This window comes from Bos javanicus, chromosome 16 (genome assembly GCF_032452875.1).
Source record: "Bos javanicus breed banteng chromosome 16, ARS-OSU_banteng_1.0, whole genome shotgun sequence".
Classification (NCBI taxonomy): domain Eukaryota; kingdom Metazoa; phylum Chordata; class Mammalia; order Artiodactyla; family Bovidae; genus Bos; species Bos javanicus.
Window position 1 is genome coordinate 44,902,804 of NC_083883.1, and position 22,703 is coordinate 44,925,506.

At 52.2% G+C, this 22,703-nt stretch overlaps 1 protein-coding gene and 1 long non-coding RNA gene across 4 annotated transcripts in view; one reads left to right on the forward strand and one right to left on the reverse strand.

Annotated features, from left to right (window-relative positions):
* LOC133227823 (SPRY domain-containing SOCS box protein 1) overlaps positions 1-22,703 on the reverse strand; it is a 134,493-nt gene that overhangs the window by 60,201 nt on the left and 51,589 nt on the right. The window contains exon 1 of one of the 2 annotated variants that reach the window (XM_061382828.1): positions 10,573-10,717. The exons of the other annotated variant lie outside the window; for it this stretch is intronic. The gene's annotated coding sequence lies outside the window, so the exon portion shown is untranslated. Of the gene's footprint in view, positions 1-10,572; positions 10,718-22,703 lie in introns of those variants that run through there. 2 annotated transcript variants of the gene reach the window in all.
* Positions 10,829-22,193, forward strand: LOC133227824 (uncharacterized). 2 transcript variants are annotated; one of them, XR_009729963.1, is made up of 4 exons: positions 10,829-11,048; positions 12,869-13,367; positions 15,696-16,420; positions 21,820-22,193. It is a non-coding gene; the product is annotated as an uncharacterized LOC133227824 (long non-coding RNA). The 2 variants fall into 2 exon arrangements; XR_009729962.1 differs by lacking the exon at positions 15,696-16,420 and having other exon boundaries at positions 10,854-11,048.

A 22,703-nucleotide genomic window follows, 5' to 3' on the forward strand; every position in this document is an offset into this window, starting at 1 on the left:
GGGCAACGGTCTCATTAGAGCTTCTTAAAAGCTCCAAATTGAGAGACCCTCAGACAAGCAAGAACCCTCCCTCCCCCAGAAATCCACTGAAGTGCCCCCAACCCTGCACTTGGCAGGGCCCCTCACCCTCCACAAAAATTGCCTCCCTCTGAGTCCTGCACTTAATCTCAGGGTTGTGTGAGGTTTCCTGGGATCAACCCAACAGGCAGGTCCAACAACATGACCCATTGCCTGTGTGGCCCTCCCATGGCAGGTGCAGGAGCTCCAGGGGTCTCCCCAGGAGCCCCTACACCCGAGGGAAGGTGCAGGGCCACAGAGCAGCGGCACCACCCCAGCCAGAAACCCCAGTGTCCGTCAGCCCTGCAGCCAGATCGCCAAGCAGACAGTAAATGATCTGCTCACCGAGTGTCTAGCACATCCAGGCAAAAGGACTGGGGCGCTGAAGTGATGCTTCCAAGAGGTACTGGTCAGAGTGCTGACCACAAAGCAAACGGGGACAAGATGTCTAGTTTGTGCGGGCATCACAGGAGCAATGTTTGGGGTCAATGGGGGGAGCTGACAACTCCTGAGTCCGGTGTTCAGGGCTCCCTGCCACAGGGCAGCTGGCCCGTGGGCGTGATCCTCCTTGTGAAACCTGTCCCTCCTCAGGGTCACTCTACTGCAGCCCACCATGAAAACCCCCCAGTCTAGAGCAAGGTCCCCTAGACAGTCACAGAAGCCCCCCACCAGGCCCACTAGCATACCTGGCAGCTAACTAGTGTCTCCAGCACACGTCGCTCATCTCCACCTGCTCGATCCCAGATCCCAGAGGGCCCAGAGCTGCTTCCCACCCCTCTAGCGTGGTGTCTGGGAAACAGTGCCCAGTAAACGATGCAGTGTGCTCAGCAGGCACAGCAGAAAGAACACAGCTGTTGATCAGGCCAACCCTCTATCACCCACAGAGCCATGTCACCTCTGTGGTTCAGAAGACATCTCTGATGCTCACTTTTCTCCTCTGTGAACAGGGAGGTCATGCCTGACTCACAGGCTGTGAAATCCATCTATGGCGGCAGGCACGGTGCCTGGCACACGGGGGTGTTTGATGCAAGCTAAGACCATTTCCGGCAGAGTCATACACAGAGCAGAGGGGCAACGGGACACCCTCAAGGAGGTGTTGGTCCAAGAATGGGAGGAAAAGGCAGGGAAATGTTGTCAGAGGGCTCCTATGACTACCAGGCCAGTGTGCCCTCAGGTGACATCTCAAGGTCCCCCCCAGGCCACCGTCCCCACTTCTGGGCCTGTCAACACATCGTCTCCCTACCCACAGTCATGGCACCATGGCTGCTGACTGAGTCAAGGGTGGACACAGAGCAGATGACCCCACTGCCCGTGGACACTGGTCAGGACATCACCGACCCAGAGCAGGGCAGAAGCTCTCGGTCACACCGCAGATGAGACAAAGACAGTCAGGTCTCAGAAAACTGGGAGGAAAGGGGAAGAGAAAATACCTGGCTGAAGCTAAAGCTCTGCTTCCAGACGGGTCAACAGGATTCGAAAGTGGCACCAAACTGCAACACTATCAGAGACCAATCCTGGAAAAAGTTCCCACCCCGGGAGACCACCACCCCCAGCCTTGGAGCTGGTCCACAAAAGATACAGGCGACTCTGCTGCTTGAGAGGGAAGGAGCGGGGCAGGAGGGCCGCAAAGTGAGGTCAGACCAGGTCGTGCCCTGAGGGCTGTGTCCCGGCTCTGGAGACCCACCCTACCGGTGACAGTGGCTGTTGAAGGGCTTTAAGAAGGGAGCTGAGACTGCAGGTGCTCACTTTTAAAAGATCACTGGAAAAAAATTCAGAATAATGAAGAAGTCCGCGGACTGCAAGAGGACAGTGTCTGGGTCTTTGGTGGCAATGGAAAAGGAGCCAAAGGCAGGTGTCTGCTGTTTTCTGCATTTTCCAGGTGGATGTTTTAGACAAGCTCTTGTTTCTACCTTCGAGTGACCCCCAAGCGAGTCAGGAGGGGAAATCCAACTTCCTTCTAGGAAACACTTCAATCTGCTGTGCCCCACGTAATTAGCCAGAAGCCGGACACAAAAGGCCCCAGAGTGGATGGTTCCATGTATAGGAAATATCCGGAATGGGCAAATCCATAGAGACAGGACGCAGACTGTGCTTGCCAGGGGCTGGGGGAGGGACACGGGAAGGGACTGCTTAATGGGTACAAGCTTTCTCTTTGGAGGGAAAAAGTTCTGGAACTAGATGAAGCTGGTTGCACAATACTGTGAGTGTACTAATTGCTACTGAGTTGCTCATTTTAAAAATGGGTAATCTGGAGGACTTCCCTGGTGGTCCAATGGTTAGGACTCCATCCACATTTCCATTGCAGGGGGTGCGGTTTTGATCCCTGGTCGAGGAATTAAGATTCCACATGCCATATGGTACGGCCAAAAGAAAAGAAATTTAAATGGTTAGTTTTATGTTTTGTGGACCTCACCTCAATTAAAAAAAGAAAACTATAATCAGCTGGTATCACAGAGCATATGGACACATCCTGGAGTTAGAACTACCAACCCCATTTACATGTGTGTGTGTGTGGTGGGCATCATTTCCCCTCAAACCTAGGGCCACTTCTGATTCTTGTCAGCCCCCATCAGTCAATGCACCAGGCCACAGGTGACATGTAACCCTCTAGCCTGTCTCACAGCTCACTTGTTTCTACTGCTCCCCTTCTCTGTGGCAGAGCGTGGTATTTAAGTGTGTAGACCCAGGAGCCAAGGCTGCACAGTTCAGCTCCTAGCTCCCAGCAGCCCTGAACTGGTCTCAGTTTCCTCATCTGTAAAATGGGGTAACACGTACCTATTCTACAGGCCTCACTGACATTATGAAGGCTGAGCCACTTGGCCACACACAGCCCCTGGGAGAGCATCCAGAGAAGCCAACCTCCATTAGGTGGCTGTGGGTGGCAGTGCTCTGAGCCCGGCACTGTGCGTGCATTCACGCTGCCCGCTCTCCTCCTGATCTGTGTGTGGTTCTTCTTCCTACAATGGTGACTCCATCACATCCAAACTGTCCAGCTTGGCGTTCAAGCATCCCCAAGCCCAACTTGCCTGCCCACCTATGCCCACATCCCCCACACTCCCTTCTGCATCTGGGCTGGAGGGTAAGAAGCATACCCCAGGAGAATGGGTTCTCCCCTGCCTCACACACCAGTTCTGTGGTGCCCAGAGGGCTCTCCACAGTCAAAGCTACCTAGTGAAAATGTAATGAGCTGGAGAAGGAAGCAACATGTACCCCACCACGATGGAGGCCCAGGACTCAGCCACCCTGCTGTGGGGACTCATGGCCAAGAAGGTGGAGACAGCCAACAGAACCAGTCATTGTCCTGAAACACTCAGTCACTGCCTTGAAGAGTCCACACGAGAGCCCATCCTCCAGGTGCATCCACTGGGTTCTGCCCCTCCCAGTGTGAGCAACCCCCAAAGTCCCCCCTCCCTATGGGAACACCCTCCAGTGTCCTCCCCTCCCCATTGGAGTATCCCCCGGTGTCCTCCCCCTCCCTGTGGGAGTGTTTCCTAATATCCTGGCCCCTCTCCCCCACAAACTCACCTCCTGGTGTTTTCCATCCTCTCTGCCCTCGTTCAGCCCCACTCCAGCCACACACTGGCCCACACTCACCTTCCACACCTGCCATCCTTCCACCTGAAAGGCCCACTTGCCTCCTGACGACCTTCTCTCTGTCAGTATCCCTCTACGCCCCAGGGTAGGTCATCAGGGAGACAAGCCTGCATCTCCCACTCGACAGATAGGACCCGGAGAGCTAGGAACCCCCCTCAACTCCATCATTGTATTCTCAGCCCCAGCAGACTGGCCACACACGACAGGGGCTCAACAAAAGTTTGAATGAAAGAATGAACACAAGTGGGTCAATAACAGCGCACGAGAAGAGGCTTGTTTTGGAGTTCCTGATGGTCCACGGAGCCGTGGGGAAGATGCCGATCTGGGAATTGAAAACTTGGCGGTCAGGTCCTATGACGAGAGTCCAAGGGGTGGGGGTAGTCAGCAGGATTCAGATGCTGGTGACTGAAGCTAGGAGGGGGCGAGGGGGGCCGGCATGAGGAGGTGGGTGGCCCAAGAGAGATGTGAGGAGGGGTTGTGGGTGGGGGTGGGAGGGGTCTGTGGGGGAGACAAGGTAGAAAGGGCCAAGAGGCGGCAGCAGTGGTCCGGGTGGAAGGGGGCGGGGGAGAGTGCTCTGTAGGCGGAGAGGGGGCCACGGCGCCAAAGCAGCAGGATGGTGAGTGGACATGAGCTAGAAGGTCCTGGAGAGCCTGGGCAGTTAGCACGGGGACCTCCAGGAGCTCCTGGAAAGACCTTCCAGTGCCAGGGGAGTGAGGGAGGGGAAACCAGGTGTATGTTGCCCTGGGAACGAGAAGCTGGATGGGGCTGGAGGGGTCGCTTCTCCCACCCGAACAGCAGGTCTGGGAGCTCTCGGCCAAGTGAAGCCTGAGTCCTGGGGCCCCTCCCCCCGGCTGTGACCCTGGCTCCCAGGTCCATGCATGACCCCATGAGCAGCCTCATCTACCTCTGACCAGCTGGAGGGCACAGCAAGCTGTGAAGCTGGGCCAGTCACACTGGGGAGGGGCAGGAGCCCCAGAGCCCACCATCAGAGCCCCCTTACTCTGCATTCCCACAGGGACCCCTAAGGCCCACGACGAGGGCTCCTTCCCGGGAGCCTATAACTCTCAGGGAGAGCAATGAAAAAGCAGAGACCAAGCGTCCAGCCTCAAATGAATGGATAAGCAAGATGTGGTCCATGCATACAATGGAATGTTATTCAGCCCTAAAAGGAAGGAGATTCTGACGCGTGCTACAACACAGATGACCCCTGAAGACATCATGCTAGGAAAAGTAAGCCAGTCACAGCAGGACAAGCACATGTGATTCCAGCTATCTGATGGGCCTGGAGTGGTCTAATTCACAGAGACAGAAGGTAGAATGGTGGTTGCCAGGGGCTGGAGAGGGGAGGTGGGGAGCTAGTGCTTAATGGGGATAGAGCTTCAGTTTCACAAGATGAAAAGAGTTCTGGAGATGGAGGGGGTGATGGTGGTAGAACAAAGTGAAGTACTTAATACCACCGAGCTGTACGCTTATAAATGGTTAAGATGTGGACTCCTGGTGATACAGTGGATGGGAGTTCACCTGCCAAGGAAGGGGATACGAGTTGGATCCCTGGTCCGGGAGGATTCCACATGCCACAGAGCAGCTATGCCCGTGTGCCACAACTACTGGGCCCAGGTGCTACAACTATTGAAGCCTGTGCACCTGGAGCCTGTGCTCTGCCAGAGAAGCCAGGGCAATGAGATGCCCCGTGCACCACAAGCAGCCCCGCTCGCCACAACAAGAGAAGGCCCTCGGGCAGCAACAAAGACCCCGTGCAGCCAAAAATCAAATAAAGAACTTTTAAAGGTGGTTAAGACATAATTTTGATGTTACGTACATTTTACCGTGATTAAGATAAGAGAGAGAAAAATCAAACCCTTAAGCCAAGAGAAGTCTTTCCAGATGGCCTTTGGGCATCCAGGTGCCAACTGTGGAGACCCCAGCACACACCCTCTTTGTCGGGGTGGACTCTCCCAGGACGCACAGGCCAGGCGGGAACACTAGGCTGAGGGTGCTAGTGCCAGGGTCTCTTCCCCAGTTCTAGCTGAAATGCTGGGAATGAGGGTTCCATGCCCCAGGCATGCCTCACCCCATGCCAAACACTCTCTTGTGGGATGGCACTAACCCGCTTTAAAAGAAGGTTCCAAAGTTTCTGTCTCCAGCCCAGACCTCTCTCTTGAGCCCTAGGCCCACCTGCCATCTGGACATATCTGCAGAGACCATCTCCACCTGGGACAGGTTCAAGGCACACCCATGTCTCCTTAGCCCCCAGCCCTCCCTAAAGGGTCACCAGCCACTCTGACCTCTCAACAGACACCTGCAACTCTTCCCACTTCTTCATGCCCTACGCCCAACAAGTCACCAAACCTGCCAATTTCACCCTGAAAATGTGGTCACTGCCATCCGCCCGGCAGGAAACAGATGTGACGGAACCCAAGGCAACATTTTGAACAACCAGAGGCCCCGAGGGCAGAGCCGGCAGCTGTGTGTGACCACAAGCAGCTTGTCCAGCGAGGGCTGTTCACAGCTGGGGCACCTGTCAAGACCGTGTCACCAGGTTGATCCTAGATTTCTACTCAGTGTGGCATTGACATCCCACACGTCCACAGCCTTGGGACCGCATGACCCACCACCTCCTTCCTCCTCCAGAGGTACCCCGAGGGCGGCTGAGGCTCTCACGCCCACCATCATCCACAGGGGAATTTAAGACGGTTAAGCTCAGGCTTAGGTCTGGCACAGCATTTGTGGATCAACCACTTCCACATTCCTGCTGTCCAGCCCTGCCTGAAAGCCCAGGCCTGCCTTGCCCAGGCCCAGCCTTGGTTGGGGGGCGCAGCTAGGGTTGTGCCTTGGCAGCTCCTCCAACGGAGGCCCAGGGAGCCTGTGTGCTATGTCTCCCAACCAGCAGACGCACTTCTTCATTATGTTGGGCAAGGAATAGAACTTTTAAAACACAAAACAGCAGGAAGTTTCCCAAACGTTTTTTGGGTTGCAGCGGGTGGTGCGTGGCAACAGGACAGATCCCTCTCTAGAGCCACCCTCCCCTTGGCCCAGCCAGGAAGGACCCTCAGCTCCAAGTCTGGAAAAGTACCTTTACCCCAGCTCGCCCTCCAAAGTCCACATCTTGGATATTTACGTGCATGAAGTCACTTCAGTCGTGTCTGACTCTGTGACTCTGTGGACCGTTGCCTGCCATGCTCCTCTGTCCGTGGGATTGTCCAGGCAAGAATACTGGAGTGGATTGCCATGCCCTCCTCCAGGGGATCTTCCCGACCCAGAGACTGAACTCATGTCTCTTCTGTCTTCTGCATTGGCAGGTGGATTCTTTACCACTAGTGCCACCTGGGAAGCCCCTTGGACACTTAACGCTTCCTCTAACAGCTTCTTAGGAAGAACTCACAGGTAACCTGACATTACGTGTAAGATTTGTTTCCCAACAAGCCAGGAAAGGGCTTCCCAGGTAGCACAGTGGTAAAGAATTTGCTGCCAATGCAGAAGATGCAAGAGATACCGGTTCAAACCCTTGGTCAGGAAGATCCCCTGAAGGAGGAAATGGCAACCCACTCCAGTATTCTTGCCTGAAGAATCCCATGGACAGAGGAGCCTGGTGGGTACAGTCCATGGGGTCCCAAAGAGTCAGACACGACTAAGCATCCGAGCCATACACAAGCCAGGAACAGTACGTGTGTGTGATGTGTGTTTATGTGTGGGTGGGGGCGGGCGTGCATATGTGCATATACATTCATGTGTGTGCATGCTGACACTTGAAGCTGGTGAGGGAACCTTATATTTCTCTCAATTTTGGTATATGTTTGAAATTTTCCATAATCATAACAATTTTTTACTTAAAAATTAACACATGCTTCCTTAAGGAAAGGCTACGGTGATGGAGGTGGGAGGCTGTACTGATTAAGGGCTTACGTGCCAAAATCCTAACCTTGGCCAAGCCATGTGGACAGCGGAAGAACCCACTTGCTGCCCTGGGTTCTTAGGAAAAAGACAAGGGTTAATGTGTCAAGGACTCAGATCAGAGCCTAGTAGCAGATAACATTATTTCTCTTTAATATTCTTATTCTTACCATCATCAGTGTCAGGCAAGATCTCACCCATAAAGCACTTAGCAGCACAGTGTCTGGCACCTACTGGAGCAGAATTTTTACTCTTAGATTGGGGAGGTGGGAGGGAGGCTATCAGATAACCGAGATATAGAAGAGCACTCAGCTGAAAGTCCAAAATAAAGGTCCTTTTAAGCCTGAATTTCATTAGTCAGGCCTGTGGAGGAAGGATGAGATTATGCATCCCTAGGTGGATCGAGGCATACCCTGTGCTTCTGTCCTGATTAAGAAGCTCATTCTCAAACTTTTCAGGAACAAAGATAAATCGATCATGAACAACAGCCAGAACCTAGCTCTTGGGAGGAATTGTTGCAAAATTCCCAGACGAAGCTCGTGAACACAGCTCGCAAACTGTATGAATCAGAGGTTTTACTAAATGTGAAAATACAAGGCAGGCAAGTCTCTGCTCACCCAGGAGGAGAGGGAAGGTGGGAGAAGGTACGGCCCTGAGGGAACATGCAGCCATCATTCTCAGCTCAGCAGCAGGCAGTGTGGGCCTCCACCAGCTGGACACCTACCCTCCTCCCCTGCTTCAAAGGAAGATGACTGCCCAGGCCATGTCAGAGTTTTACCAGGCAACCCAAGGGAGCCCACTGAAGGGTGGTTTCAGACTTGCTGGAGCAGCCCAATGAAAGTAGCCTCTCCCAGCTCCAAAGTGACATCATCAGGGACCCCGGGCAGAACCACTCCTCCCTAATAAGCCCCAGAACCCACTGATTCTCCCTAAAGCCCCAACCTCTCTGACGCCAGGCCTGCCCTGCTCGTGACTGTCAGAGCCACTGCGGTCAATGTGCCTCTGTTTTTATTCTCTCTGCTTCCCTAGTGGGAGCCAGACTGGGAAAGGAAAGGAAGTTTGTAGAGTTATTATTGCATTAGGCCATGCCACCCCATCTCTCTCTCTCTCCATCTACTGGGTAAAGCTCGCTCTGCAGAAGACAAAGCAGTAAGAGAACAAGAAAACTGAAATGATCTGATCCAGCCCATCACTTGACATCTGGGGAGACACGAAGTGCCTGGCCCATGATCTCAGCACTAGCGACAGTAACCAATGACAGTAACCAACCAGTAACAGTTAGGGCTCCCGAGATTTGGTCCACAAGCTCTGGCTGTGCAGTCTGGGTAAGCCAGCCACCCTCTCTGGGCTTCTGCAGGAAAGGAAGGGTCGGCCCAGATGAATGCCCCATAAGTATTAATAAGACACGGCTTCCCCAGCTCTGTGATTCCCAGTGGGGGAGCCACTGGGAAGGGGGTGGTGTCAGGAATGGGTTCATCAGAAAAGGGAGGGACAGCCCCGCCCCCTAGCTTGCTTCCTGTCCTCACACCCAAACCAGGATTCCAGGTTTGCCCCCCCTAAATGTTCTACCCAGGAGAGAATTCTTTCAAGGACACCAGGCTTTAGTCACCAGAGATGCTTTTTTACCATCAACACCTGTTAAAACTCAACTCATGACCAGTTTCTGATGCTACTGGCTGGAGCATTTAATTAAATATTACTCACTCAGGAAGCGGCCCCTGCCAACTCACCCCCGAACTGTTCAGTTCATTTTCAGAGAAAAAGAGAGAGGGAGGGAGGAGCCTGCACCCTCCTCAGCTGGTACCAGGCGCCCTGCCCTCCTGCCCTGTACCCTGGTTCAGGGCAGCCCTGTTTTGAGAACCAAGCAGGGAAAGGCGAGTTAAGCGGATCCAGGAGCCAGCGATCCTCACTGCCAGGTTACCATGGATGGCACACACACACACACACACACACACACACACACACATACACACACTCAAGCCACACAGACACACACGCACTCAGAGATGCACACACATTCACAGAGACACACTCACCACACACACACACTCAGAGGTGCACACTAACTCGCACACACACACACTCAGAGACACACAGGCACACACACACAAACACATCACACATACACATTCATACACTTATTCACGCACACACGCAGACGGGCTCACAAAGACACATACTCAGCACACACCATACTCACACACACAATTCGCCGTCCCTCCCCGGCATACCAAGCCATCGCCCCGCGGGGCCGTTAGCATTGCCGGGAGCTTCTGCCTTGAACTTGAACAGGACAGCTACCACCGACTGACCCGGGCTGCTCTGGATTTTCTGTTTTAATCGATTTCCCGACAGAACTCTCGGCTCTCCCCTGGTTGCCCGAGCAGCCGCGGCGGCTCCGGGGCGGCGGGGAGGGCGGCGCCGCCCGGGGTGTCGCCCGGCGGGCTCCCTGGGGGAGGCGCCGCCGGCGGAGCTGGGGACCCCCGATGGTGCTTAGTTGGGCCGTGATGCGGATCCCGGCCCCCACCGGCGGGAAAAGCGACAGTAACTCCGTGGAGTGGGGTCGCGCTGCCCCTGAGCGGAAGGGGCAGGTCGGCGCCCCCGCCTCCGCCGTAGGGACGGTCCCGAGGCCTCCCCCAGGCGTCTGGACAACTAGAAGTCGCCGGGGGCCGCCGTGCGTCCCGGGCTTCTTCCTAGGTCTGCAGCCGCCAAGGCTCAATCCCGGGTCCGACGGTCTCCGGGCCGCCTGGACTCCCGCCCCGTCTCGTCCCCGCAGGTGGGGCCCGGGGCCGTGCGACCTGCCCGCGCCTGCACGGGCAGCAGCCGCAGCAGCGCTGGGCGGCGCCCCGGGCCCCTCTCCTGGGACCCGTGCCGAGAGAAGGGTTCCCCACGCACCCGTACCGGGTCTCCAGGCGGGACGCCACCCCAGCCCCGCGCCCGGGTGCCCACTCGATCCCCAGGTGCTGCGATTCCAGCACGCGCCTGGACGGGACCCCCACCCACCCAGTCCCCGCGCCCGGCCCTGCCTACCGCTCCGGGGAGGCTGCCGCCGCCGCCCGCTCTCCGGGGCCGAGGAGGCTTCTCGCCGCAGGGAGCGAAGTCGCCTCCTCCCCGCGGCCCCGGCGCCAGCGCTGGAGCCTGGTGCCTGCCGCGAGCGCGCTACTTCTGTGCACAGAAGAAAATGCAACCAAAGGCTTTAAAGTGAAAAAGGAACGCGCTAGGGGCGGGACCAGCCCGCCCCCGCCCCGCCCCGCCCCTCTTCTTGTTGCCTCGCCCCTCCCCCGGCTGGGGCTCAGGCGGCCGCGCGGGGGGCGGCGTGCACGGCTGGGGCGGGGGGGGCCGGTGGTATGTCACGTGCCCGGCGGTCATTCCACCGCCTCTGCCGCCGCCCCCCTCCTCTGCCTGCGCCATCGCCCCACCCGGAGGCCATCGGGGCGCTCCGGGCGGCGCCGAGGCTGTGGTCCCTCCGGAGGCGTCTTTGGGAAACGCTGGGCAGCCTCCGCTGGGTAAGAGGCCTTGGTTGCAACACCCGGAGGGCTGCAGCGGTGCTGGGTCAGCGTAGGGGCGGGGTTGGGGGGGGGGGCTTACTAATAATAATATTTTTGGCCTCTTGGGAGGGTCAGGGTTATTTCAATAACCCTGGCAGCAAGGCTTTGCTTGTTTAGTCGCTCAGTCCTGTCCGGCTCTTTGTAACCCCCTGGGCTATAGCCCACCAGGCTCCTGTGTCCATGGGATTTTCCAGGCAAGAATACTGGAATGGGTCGTCATTTCCTTCTCCTGGAGATCTTCCCACCCAGGGATCGAACCCACTTCTGTTGCATTGCATGTGGATTCTTTTCTGCTGAGCCACCTAGGAAACCCTCATCTCAAATTATCAGAAACTAAAAGTTCTGTACTTCTAGGGCACAGGAGAGCAGTTCATTGGCCAGCAGATAATCCAAGGACTGCCAGTCCTGCTGGAGCCCCGCCCCCCCCAGCCCCCCCGCCGACTGAGGCACTTCCATCTAGGTGGACCCAGGGAGGGTGTCTTGGGATTCCTAGACCCTGAGGGGCCAGTACCAGGGCATCACCAGCTTCTTGATGGCCTTGAGCATACAGCTGGTGGTTCCCCATGAATGTTTGTTGAATGAATGAAAGAGTGCCAGGCGGGTACCCACCACCCCCACCCCACCAAGACTTGTCGGTATAAAAGTGTCAGCTGGCTCCAAGCCACCAAAGGAGTTTTCCTCCACTCCCCTCAACAGAGCAGTCACTTGCCCTCTAGAACTGGGAAGATTTTAAAGAAAGAACTTTTGAAAGATCAAATCTCTTTACATTCCTCCACCCCCAGTAGTGTGTAGTGTTCACTGAAGGGCATGGAAGATTCACATTGGAGAAGCTGTTAAGAAGAATGTGGTTCCGTAGTAATTTCATCTTTACCATAACTATAAGGGCAGAACTGTTACACTGACTTGTAGAGATCAGGCAGTGAACCCTGTAGGGGTTCCTGGGCACAGGGAGCCTTTCCGTTCAGGCTCCAGCACCTCCCGGGAGTTCTAAAGGGCTGTTTCAAGCAGTTGCATATCCAGGAAGAGGGGTGATGCAGAGTCAAGGGAGGAACAACCAAGAAACAGCCTTGGGGTAGGGTCCTCATTCTGCCTCAAGGGACACACTTAACTGTGTCTTAAACTCTTGATGGGGCACGAGTGGTAAAGAATCTGCCTGCCAACGCAGGAGACACAACAGACTCAGGTTCCATCCCTGGCTGGGGAAGATCCTCTGGAGTAGGAACTGGCAACTCACTCCAGTATTTTGCCTTGAAACTTCCATGGACAGAGGAGCCTGGTGGACTGCAGTCCATGGGGTCGCACAGAGGCGGACACGACCGAGTACACTGAGTACATAGAATTGAAACCCAACAAATGGAAGATGTCAGCATTCTCCATGCCTTGGGAGGACCACCTGAGGCCAGACTGAAGAAACCAAAGTTCATCAAAAAGATTACCTGGTGGACTTCCCTGGCAGTCCAGTGGTTAAGACTCCTCTGTTTCACCGTAGGGGACTTGGGTTCAATCCTTGGTCGGGAAACTAAGATCCCACGTGCCTGACTGTGTGGCCAAAATTTTAAAAATAAAGATCACCTGAGAGCAGATCAAAGGACTGCAGGCCCTGCACACAGCCTAGTCTTACCAGCAACCCCACCCTTGTACTATTGTTATAAAGCTCCTCATCAAATCCTCCAGTGTTGAGACACACAGTTTTCAAAGACAGGAGCCCACAGAGGCCTCCTTTGCCTGGCAAAGCAATAAAAGTATTCTTTTCTATGTCACCCAAAACTCTGTTTCAGAGGTTCAGTTCGGCACCACTGCCCAGAGGCCAAGATTCCGGCATCAGCAGGAGTAACTGGTGAAAAGCCTCGTCGTAGCAGAGCTTGGAGTTCAACTTTGTTGTTGTTCTTCAATCATTAAGTCATGTCCGACTCTGCGACCCCATGGACTGCAGCACACCAGGCTTCCCTGTCCTTCCCCATCTCCCGGAGTTTGCTCAAACTCATGTCCATTGAGTCAGTGCCATCCAACCATCTCATCCTCTGTTGCCCCCCTCTCCTTCTGCCTTCAATCTTTCCCAGCATCAGAGTCTTTTCCAATGAACGGGTTCTTCGCATCAGGTGGGCAAAGTATTAGAGCTTCAGCTTCAGCATCAGCCCTTCCAGTGAATATCCAGGGTTGATTTCCTTTAGGAAATTTAGACTGAGGCAGACCAAGGTATAATTCGAGTGGCAGTCCATCCATCTGGGACCTGAGACCCCACCTTTGATACGAGGACCCTGAAACACACTGTTCCAGGTAAGACAGCCTCAGCACTCCCACATATCAGCTCTGATCCAGTGGGTAATGAGATCGCACTGACCTAAATTTCCCAGAGGAATCTCTGGGGAGTGAGCCTTCCTCTCCTCCAGGACGTGGGCAGGTAGGCCGACCGATGCTGGGAAGCTGGTCATCCCGCAGTGACTGGGAACAGTGTTGAGCAATAGTGGAGTCCAGATTGTATGAAAGGGGTGTATACTCGTCCTATCAGCACGAGCAGTATTGTTTTGTTAAAAAGATACATGTTATTGTTCAGTCCCTAAGTCGTGTCCAACTCTTTGTGAGCCCCCTGGACTGCACCATGCCAGGCTTTCCTGTCCTCCACTATCTCCCAGAACCTGCTCAAATTCATGTCCATTGAGTCGGTGATGCCATCTAAACCATCTCATCTTCTCCCGCCCCCGTCTGTCTTGGCCTTCAGTCTTTCCCAGTATCAGGGTTGTTACATATTGTGACATCAGCAGATAACCATCCAGGAATTAGAAGACTGACTCAAGTCTTAAACCACTTATCTGTCATTCCATGGGGGTGAGTAGGGAGGGGGCATGATGGGCTTCTGGTGGTGTCATCTCCCCCCTCAACTGCACCTCCACCTCCACTTACATTTCATCACTTGCATAAACACAGTTTGTTCCCTTCTCTGTTTTGGGAAAATTATGGGGAGAAATTGTTAGATAACAAATTAGCTGTCGGCTACTTTTTCTTTTTTTTTTTCTCTTGTGGCCACACCACACAGCATGCCAGATCTTAGTTCCCTGACCAGGGATCGAACCCATGCCCCTTGCAGTGGAAGCTTGGAGTCTTAACCACTGGACTACCAAAGAAGTCTCTCAGCTGCTGTCTGTGATGATAAAAGGTCTGTCCAGAGCTATCTCAGACACACTGCAAGCCTTTAGAGCAGACTTCTGCTGCCTTCACAAGCTCCCGCCTCCTCGGGGCTCCCATTGTCTCTGAGTCCCTTTTGGTGTTTGAAGGGAATGGACGAGAGAGTTGGTGTTAGACAAGTAATGCAGACCCCAGCTGCCATTCACCAACTGTGTAGTCTTGATTGTTGTTGTTCAGTAGCTAAGTCACGTCCGACTCTTTGCAATCCCATGGACTGCAACTCACCAGGCTTCTCTGTCTTTCACTATCTCCCAGAACTTGCTCAAACTCATGTCCATTGAGTTGGTGATGCTATCTACCATCTCATCCTCTGATACCCTCTCCTCCTGCTCGCAATCTTTCCCAGCATCAGGGTCTTTTCCAGTGAGTCGACTCTTCCCATCAGGTGACCAAAGTATTGGAGCTTCAACTTCAGCATCAGTCCTTCCAATGAATACTCAGGGTGGATTTCCTTTAGGATTGACTGGTTTGATCTCCTTGTAGTCTCAAGAATCTTCCAGCAGGCACTGTCATTCACCAGCTGTGTAACCTTGGGCGAGTTACCTAATCTTTCTAGGACCCAGTTTCCTCCTCTGTTGAATCGCTCTACATGTTTCCCAGAATTTGGTGGTGGGGGAAGGGTAGCAGTCATGCCACAAATATTAATTGAGCACAACATGTGCAAGGTATTGTGTTAAAATGAAATGCAGAAAGTTTTGAGGAATGTCAAGATAATAGACACATTTTAGATACTATTACTTTATTATTGGAGTATGATTGTTTTTCAGTGTTGTGTTACCTGATGCTGTACAACAAAGTGAGTCAGAGATACTATTATTGACAATAAAAAAAAAATAAGTTTTCTAGAAAATCATGGGATCCATAACACAAAAGTGTGACAAGATCCACCAGAACAAAAAGAACTGAAACATATTTTTCGAATTTAGACCCATTCTGCATCCTTAATACGAGATGTCATGAAGTAAAACTGAAGTAGAGTAGACCTTACCTTTCAGAACTTTGATCTTAGAGCATTCATGAGTTAGTGCGTGCCTGCTCAGTCAGTTGTGTCCAGCTCTCTGTGACCCCATGAAATGTAGCCTGCCCTGCTCTGCTCATAGGATTTCCTGGGTAAGAATACAGGAGTGGGTTGCCATTTCCTACTCTAGGGGATCTTCCTGATCAGAAATCGAACCCAAGTCTCCCATGTCTCCTGCACTGGCAAGTGGATTCTTTACCACTGTGCCACCTGGGACTTGGTAGACAGTCTCTTCTTTAACTCTTCTGGGGTTCACTCCGGATCACATAATTAGCAGACAGTGACACCTGCTGGCAGAGTGTGATATTGCAGTGTAGCTCTATCAGACACTGCTGGTCATCAGAACAAAGGGGTGATGTTGAGCAAAGTTTCCGCAGGTTAATTTTTTTTTTTAATTTTTTTAGCTGCATCATGTGGCATGTGGGATATTAGTTCTCTGACCAGAAATCGAACCTGTGACCTCTGCATTGGAAGCATGGAGTCTTAACCACTGGACCACCAGGGAAGTCCTCAGCTACTTTAAATGAGATATTGGGTAGCAACCAGGCTTGAGGAGAGTTCCTATGACCTTGAGAAGAAATGAATAGATGACCTTGGATTTGTCACAATAATTATTGAAAAGTTCTTCAAAAACACTTTTAGTGCCAGGCAGTGAGCTGGCTGAGACCTTGATGCCTATCTTGACTCTCCCGTGGACATTTTCAATAGTCTTTCGGTGTATTTTTCCCCCATGGGAACATCTTCACTATTATAGTCAAATGCCAGTACAAGTGAAGCACCTCTCCAAGTATTTATTCTTTTACTAAATATTGAAGAACCAAATGAATAAGTATTGAACAGCACTATTCTGCAGGCTGGAGAGAGAGCAGTGAACAAAATGGACCAGGCTCCTTACCTCAGAGAATTTCCATGGGAGGGGGAGAGACAGAAAATAAACAGTAAATGAGATCATTTCAGAGACTAACTGATAAGAAAGAGTCGTTTTATATAAATTTGCTCTGTGGACTGTTTTTCTTTAGGAACAAACGTGTATTCAAGTGGACTCAGTTCGACCGTTAAGACTCTACATATGGGACTTCCCTGGTGGTCCTGTGGCGAAGACTCCATGCTCGCAGTTCAGGGGGCCCAGGTTTGATCCCTGGTCAGGGAGCTAGATCCCAGATGATGCAACTAAGAGTTCGCATGCCACAGTTAAGAGCTCACGTGCTCCGATTAAGATTTGGTACAACCAACCAAACAAATATATACATTTTTAAATCTCTATGAAAAGGTTCTAGAAAGGTCACCCGTCGTCCCAAATGGCAGAGCAGAGACCCCTGATAGTCAGGGACTCATATTTCCTTCCTGTTCCCCCACAGCAGTTTGCCATGTTTGGTCGACCCCTTGAAAATGAGTCCGGACTCAGCTTTGACCTCTGTATTCCATGCTCATCTCTGGATACCCATTCTTCCAGCTAGAGGCTCTACTACCACACTCATTAAGCAAGCATTTTAGTGGGAGTGAGCTCCCATTCTGTGCTGCGAGCTTTTAAGGTTTAGCATTGATTCCACAAGAGACCAGTTTGGAGAAAGAGATGAATCAGCTCCCATTCTGCCTCACTGCTGGCAAAATGCCTCCAAGACCTTACAGCATCAGTCCTTTCACTTTTCTGCACAAAGCCTGGCACTTTCTGGCTGGGAATTGGTGATGCTGGTTCTGTATGCTCATTGGCAATGTCCTGAATATGTCTCTTCAGGAGAGAACAGGTTGGAAGAAGAAAGAATTAAGGTATCCAGGGGCTTCCTTGGTGGCTCAGTGGTGAAGAATCTCTCTCACAGTGCAGGAGGCACAGGTTCAATCCCTGGTCTGGGAGGATGCCCATGTGCCATGGAGCGCCTGAAACTAGGCACCACATGCACCACAACCATTGAACCTGTGCTCCAGAGCCCACGAACTGAAACTACTGAAGCCTGCATGCCCAAGAGCCCATGCTCCATGAGAGAGTAGACCCCAATCGCCGCAACTGGAGAAAAAGCCTGGGCAGCAACCGAGACCCAGCACAACCACAAGTAAACAAATAAACTTTAAAAGAGAGAAAGAATTAAGGTATCCAAACCTATAGTATGATCGTGGAGGAGGATTCTGTGAGTAGAGAAGGCTGCCCAGCTGAAGTTCCAGGCTGAGCAGGGAAGCTTCGGTCAGCCTCCTGCCTGACCCTGGGAACAGGTTCTGAGAGGTAACTTCCAGACATGGGAACATGCCGTCTGTCATTGAGAGCAGAAGGGGGAAAGCAGGGCACTGCTGGGTGTGGCCAGCAGGGCAGCACGCTCTCTCGGGCAGGGCACTCAGGGCTGACCGCTGGCTGGCTGTGGGCTGTGGGGCATCTACAGGGTCGGTGTAATGAAAGGAGAAATCACTAGAGCGGTTAGGGAAGTGAGGAGAGAGTCCACCCCAGGATTTCCCTCTGCGGCCATGATGAAATTGGATGGGCATCTCTATGCTCTTCCATGGGATCTTAATGTTGACCTTTGCATTAAATCTCCCAGACACTTTCCTGAAGGCCACAGCACTGGGCCTGTCAAACTTGCAAAGCATGCAGGACCCTCCTGGAATTCTGCATCTGTTTATGCCCATATGCTTGATCTTGCTCAAGCAAATGCTGACTGAAAACTGCTGGAGAGAAATATTTATTGTCCTCTACCCCAGCCACTGGAGATGGTCCTTCCCCACCCCGTGACCTGGAACTCAGACTTGTTTAGGCCAATGGGATGTAAGCAGTGTGTGGTGCAACCAGACTGAAATGAGCCTGCACCGCTGGGCTCTACTTCTTGGCACCTCTGTGATCATCAGAAGAGCTTCTCAAGAGTCTCTACTACCCCTTCTTCCTTGGGATGAACGCATAGAACAGAGCTCTGAGCCACATCAGGGAGCCCTAGATTCCAAAGCAAAGTCACCCAGTCAAGCCTGGTGGGAGCAACTGGCCCCCAGCCATCCTGCAGAAATGTGAGTGAGAACAAATGATTTGTGGCTGGAAGCTACTGTGTTTTAGGGTGGTTTGTTATGCAGCAACAGCCGACTGATGCAAGAGCCTACAGTGTGCGGAGCTCAAAGTAAACTTAGAGTGAAAATAACTCCTGTGACAGGTCTACAGAGGAAGGGGTACATAGGAGAGCGTGCAATGGGAAGACAGAATCGGGTCGGATAGGATGAGAGCTGGGAGCTGGAGAAGAGGCAGAGGATGACTAGCAGGCAAGGAAGGAAAATCCAGGCAGAGAGGCCCTGGGACGATGCTTCACGCAGGTGGGAGCTTGACACTTGGAGGAGCTGCAGCAGGGAGTTGGAGGAGCCAGGAGAGATGGGGGAGGGGGCATTCATGTGGGCTGAAGGGACACGCAGAAGGCATACTGCCTAGAGCCTTGTGAGCACGTTAATTATTCCGATACACATTTTGCATATATCACTTCCACTGCTGAGTGGGAATCAGATTGGAGGAAAACAATCAAGCAAGGTAAAATAATCATAGTTGAGCCATTAAACAAAGCCAGGGACCTTTAGTTGCTCCTCAAGGACTACAGATAATATGCTTAGCCATGTCCTTTGACATCGAAAAAGCAAAAGAGTTCCAAAAAAAGTCTGCTTTATTGACTATGCCAAAGCCTTTGACTGTGGATCACAACAAACTGTGGCAAATTCTTAAGGAGATGGGAATGCCAGACCCCCTGACCTGCCTCCTGAGAAACTGTATGGAGGCCAAGAAGCAAGCCTTAGAAGTGGACGTAAAACAACAGACCGGTTCTAAATCGGGAAAGAAGCACGTCAAGGCTGTATACTGTCACCCTGCTTACTTAACATATGCACAGTACATCATGAGAAACGCTGGGCTAGACGAAGCACAAGCTGGAATCAAGACTGCCGAGAGAAATACCAGTAACCGCAGATGACACCACCCTTAAGGCAGAAAGCGGAAAAAGAACTGAAGAGCCTCTTGATGAAAGTGAAATAGGAGTGAAAAAGTTGGCTTAAAACTCAACATTCAGAAAACTAAGATCATGGCATCTGGTCCCATCACTTCATGGCAAATAGATGGGGAAACAGTGGAAACAGTGACAGACTTTATTTTGGGGGGCTCCAAAATCACTGCAGATGGTGACTGCAGCCATGAAATTAAAAGACGCTTGCTCCTTGGAAGAAAAGTTATGACCAACCTAGACAGCATATTAAAAAGCAGAGACATTACTTTGCCAACAAAGGTCCATCTAGTCGAAGCTATGGTTTTTCCAGTAGTCATGTATGGATGTGAGAGTTGGACTATAAAGAAAGCTGAGCACAGAAGAATTGATGCTTTTGAACTGTGGTGTTGGAGAAGACTCTTGAGAGTCCCTTGGACAGCAAGGAGATCCAACCAGTCCAACTTAAAGGAAATCAGTCCTGGATATTCATTGGAAGGACTGATGCTAAAACTGAAACTCCAATACTTTGGCCACCTGATGCAAAGAACTGACTCATTTGAAAAGACCCTGATGTTGGGAAAGATTGAAGGCAGGAAGAGAAGGGGACGACAGAGGATGAGATAGTTGGATGGCATCACCAACTCAATGGACATGAGTTTGAGTAAACTCCAGGAGTTGGTGATGGACAGGGAGGCCTGGTGTGCTGCAGTCCATGGGGTCGCAAAAAGTCAGACGTGACTGAGCGGCTAAACTGAACTGAGCTGAACCTTTGAGCTATTTTGCAGATACTAAAACCCCCACCATGACCTTCCCTGATGGAAAGTGAAAGTAAAAGTCACTCAGTCATGTCCAACTCTTTGTGACCCCCATGGACTATAGCCCACCAGGCTCCTCTGTCCATGGAATTCTCCAGGCAAGAATACTGGAGTGGGAAGCCATTCCCTTCTCCAGGGGATCTTCCTAACACAGGGATCAAACCCAGGCTCCTGCACTGCAGGCAAATTCTTTACCATCTGAGACACCAGGGAAGCCCTCCTCGACGGCTCAGCAGGTTAAGAATCCACCTGCAATGCAGGAGACCCAGAAGACTCGGCTTCAGTCCCTGGGCTAGGAAGATCCCCTGGTGGAGAAAATGGCAACCCATTCCTGTATTCTTGCCTGAAAAATCCCATGGACAGAGGAGCCTGGCGGGCTACAGTCCTAAGGGTGGCAAAGAGTTGGGCAGGACTGAGTAACTAAGCACACACAAAACCCACAGCAGGTGGAAGATAACTATATACTGCCCATAAGCATGCAGACCCCAGGCTGGTTGGAACCAGAAGGTTAATGATGCTGACTCCCACTTACCTCACCACTCACCAATCACAACCAATCAGAAGAATGTCCACAAACTGATCACAACCCCTCTCCCCTCCCCTATCTTTTTCTGGGTCTTCATTGCTTTGCCCTAGCTTTCTCTAGTTGTGGCAAGTGGGAGCTACTCTCCACCACAGTGCACGGGCTTCTCATTGTCATGGCTTCTCTCGTGGTGGAGCACAGGCTCTAGGGTGGGCAGCTTAGTTGCTCCAAGGCATGTGTAATCTTTCCGGACCAGGGACCAAACTCGTGACCCCTTCATTGGCAGGCAGATTCTCATCCACTGTGCCACCAAGGAAGTCTCACTCCAACTCTTTGTGACCCCATGGACTATAGCCCACCAGGCTCCTCTGTCCTGTCTTCTTAAAAAAACCTTTCCCTGAAAGCTTTTGGGGAATTCAGGCCTTTTATGCACCAGCTGCCTAGACTCCTTGCTTGGTGCCTGCAATAAACACTGAACTGTCCTTCACCACAACCCAGGAGCAGTAGACTGGCTTTACTGTGAGTGGGTGCGTGAACTCAAGCTTGGTTTGGTAACAGTGGAAACACTGCTTCTTTCACCAGCTCCCAGGGCACTGGCGACCAAGCTTTTCCTCCAAAGACGAAAAACTAGAGGGATCTTTCTGGGAAAAACTAAACCGTCCAAGAGCAAAGACCTATAGATTCTCACAGTTGAGGGCCCTCAACAAACAAGTGCACTCCACCCGTGGATAAGCACCACTCCCACCCTCCCATGCCCCTACTCAGGCTTCTCATCGCAGTGGTGGCTTCTCTTGCTGCATTGTGGCATTTGGGCTCTAGAGCACGGGCCCAGTAGTTGTGGAGAAAGGGCTTAGTTGCCCAAGGCATGTGGAGTCTCCCTGGACTGGGGTCGAACCCATGCCCCCTGTATGGGGAGGCAGATTCCCAACCTCTGGACTGTCAGGTTAAGTCTCTCCATCCACTTTCTAAGCCTCTCTTTCAAAGGTGAAGGGGAGCCAAGGATGGCAGATATTTGAGCAGAGCCTCCAAGCTGGTCAAGATAGGTGAGATTATGATGGTACCAGTTCCCCAGAGCTCAGAGTTTTGACTTATCATCCACACTCCAAATTCATCTCACATATAGGGAAGCCCTGCCTCCTCTTCACTCAGGGACCCAGACTAGCAGCATCTGCATCATCTGTGAGCTGCTATAGCAAAGAGAAGGTACGACCTTCCCTAACAACTCTCTACTTTTACTAATAATTTTGCTGTTGTTTTTCAGTGACCTGAAACTCACAGGAAAGTTGCAAGAACAATGTAAAGAATTTTTTTCCTTGGACTTCCCTGGTGGTACAGTGGATAAGAATCTGCCTGCCAAGGAAGGGGACACGGGTTTAATCCCTGGTCCAGGAAGATTCCACATGTTTCAGGGCAACAGCAGCATGCGCTGTAATCCCATGCACCACAATTGAACCCATGTGCTGCGACCGCTGAAGCCTGTGCCCCAGCAAGAGAAGCCACTGCAGTGAGAAGCCCATGCACCTCAACTGGAGAGTAGCCTCCACTTGCTGCAACTAGAGAAAGCCCTCAAAGAGAAAGCAGCAATGAAGACCCAGCCAAACAAAAATAATAAAATAAATAATAATTTAAAATTCTTGAATGACTTGAGAGTTCTGACAGGATCCCTCAACATCCCCCAAAACAAGGCTACTCCCGTACCTAAGCACAATACATCCCTTCAAATCAGGAGCCTCACTTTGGGATGTGAACATATCTAATCCTCAGACCCTACGAGTTCTGCCAGTTGTCCCAATAAAGGCCTTCAGAGCAGAAAGACCCATTCCACAATTGCGTGCCACCGTTGGTGCCTGTCCTTTCCTACACGGCGAGCTGTTCCGGGCTCATTTTATACTTGCCCTGCTACAGCCATGTTCCCAAGGAGCCCTGATTCCTCTTGCTGGAGAGGAAGATTTAGAAGTCAGGACCTGGGTGTTCCTTCTCACGGCCCTTGCCCGTGGTGGACTCTTGTTCGGGGAGTAACCAGGCAGGGTTGGAGCTGAGGCCACAAGGCTCCAGAAGCGGGACTGGTGGATGCCTGTGTTGAGGGGAGTCACAGTTTTCTCGGGGATTTGAGGGAAGAATTAGTGATAGAAAATTAAAAGACAA